At 42.6% G+C, this 2,091-nt stretch overlaps 1 long non-coding RNA gene across 1 annotated transcript; it reads right to left on the reverse strand.

Moving 5' to 3' along the window:
• Window positions 1–976: 976 nt before the first annotated feature.
• LOC128921542 (uncharacterized) lies at window positions 977–1,706 on the reverse strand. Its single transcript, XR_008470981.1, has 2 exons — window positions 1,200–1,706; window positions 977–1,133 (listed from the first exon to the last, which is right to left on the reverse strand). It is a non-coding gene; the product is annotated as an uncharacterized LOC128921542 (long non-coding RNA).
• Between the last annotated feature and the right edge of the window lie 385 nt (window positions 1,707–2,091).

Raw genomic sequence — 2,091 nt, forward strand, 5'->3', positions numbered from 1 at the left:
AAAGGGATCGAAAATATAGTTTATCGCCTTCGAAGTGAGGACTCAAAATCACTAGTAAATAATATTAACTTTAGTAACTACAACCGACAAAACCCAACTATATAAACCCCTACAAATCTTTACTCTCAAAAATACAAGTAATTATCGGCAATATTTATGTACATGGCCATGCACTTTCGAAAAATCACCAAAATGACATCATTAACATATTTTCCGTTTGAGTAAACAAAGTGGAAAAAAGTGAAACTTCAAAAAGAAATGCTTTACTTTGCGGAAATTGCACTGAATAGTCAAAAGGAAACGCATTAAAATCAATGAACATCCGCCGCCAATGTACATAGCGCACAACAACACAAACACACACAAGCCAACACATGTTTATCAGACAGACAGCGTAGCACTGAGGAGTAGAAAAGTTCGCACGAAAGAAAATGGATTTAGTTGTTTAAGCAATTGAAGTAAAGGAATTGCACTTGGCTGCTATTGATAGTTAAGTGCAAAGGTAGTTGTTGTTGCTGCTGTTGTAGTTGCATGATAGTTGCTTTGCACTTTTGCGCAGAGAGGCTACGGAGAAGCGAGAGATGTGAGTTGTTGCAACAAAGGCAAGGCATAAATAGCAGCAGTGCAAGTACAGGGTGGCCACATTAAGCTTGCGTGCCCCCCAAACTCATGCAACACATCCGCAACTAGTTACACCGGCCGCTTGCCCCCGCGCTTCGCGTACACACTTCACTTTCGAACTGTAAACAGTTTTAATGACGCAAACAATAAGGTGGCGGCGGCGACGGCGTCATCAACAACAAAGTGCAGATTTTCTTTTACTTTGCCGCCATCGTCGCACCGCGCTCTGCTCACCTAGCAGCGCGGCGGCTTAATGTTCTACTACACTTCGCGCTGAACTTATGCGCTCTACTCTGTTTACTCTACTTGTTACTGTTATTATTGTGCTTCGCTGAACTTATTTCTGCTTCGGCTGCTGCTTCTTTTCTTCTTCTTTTTGCAAATACCGCTGTCATTGTTGTTATTGTTGTTAGTTGATTTCTTAGTTGTTTGAATGCGAATGCTCAATCCACACACACACACAGACTCATGCTCCTCAGTGGCAGCAGCTGCTGCGCCAGTCATCGCCTTGGCTAAGCAATACAAAAACAATAAGAAACTAGCAAAGCAGCGAAAGCAGCAAGCTTTAAGTACCATACCATTAAGTTGGAGCGCAACGGCGAAGGCGCGGTAATGAGTTCGTAATGCGTGTGGCAGCAGCCGCACAGAGGTAGTACCAACGGTGGCTTTGTTAGTAAATAAGTGTGTGAGTGAGTGAGCGAGTAAGTAAGTAAGTAGTTTGATAAAATTTTCCAAAACTCATCGCCCGTGTCTATGAAAAATGAATGGCAAACGCTTAAGTGAAGTGAAAATCTGAAAATTGAAAACTTTTGACTTTGTTGACTATTAAATTGCTTCCTTGTTTTTGTGCGGCCGAGTGAGCGCAACAACAAGCGCGTGTCTGTGAGTGTGTTGATCTACGCGTACATGCGCTTACATATTTCTATATTTACCACACAGCTGGTTTGTTGTTAAACATAACAGTTGCCCGCCGTTTCGGCTACACGTTGGAAAACTTGCGTTCTCGTTGAAAATTGACGGCGAAGGGGAATCAGTACCCTAAAGAATCTAAAAAGAAGTTTCTTACTATAATTTCCTGTATATTCCAATTTCACAAGAGGCTGCCCTCGGTCTATACCCGGAGCTCTTATTACTGGTATTATACTATGCTTTACCCCGATTCATGTTGACTACTTATGGGTCAAAAACCATAACTCAACAACTACTCGACCGATCTCAAAGAAATTCTGTACATAATACTTTCAAGACACCCCGGTGACACGGATGGAAAATGAGCGAAATCGTTTATCTGATTCCAGTTGATTCATTCCGGTTCCGGTAACATTATTACCACATATCCTGTTCCGGTTACTCCTCTTTCGGTTCCGGCAACATCATAACCGGGTGTACCATATCCGGTCACTATTTCCAGTTCCGGTTGCCCATTTCCTGTTCCGGATGCCCCATATCCGGTCGGCTAATATCCGGATT

The sequence above is a fragment of the Zeugodacus cucurbitae genome, chromosome 4 (genome assembly GCF_028554725.1).
Source record: "Zeugodacus cucurbitae isolate PBARC_wt_2022May chromosome 4, idZeuCucr1.2, whole genome shotgun sequence".
Lineage (NCBI taxonomy): Eukaryota > Metazoa > Arthropoda > Insecta > Diptera > Tephritidae > Zeugodacus > Zeugodacus cucurbitae.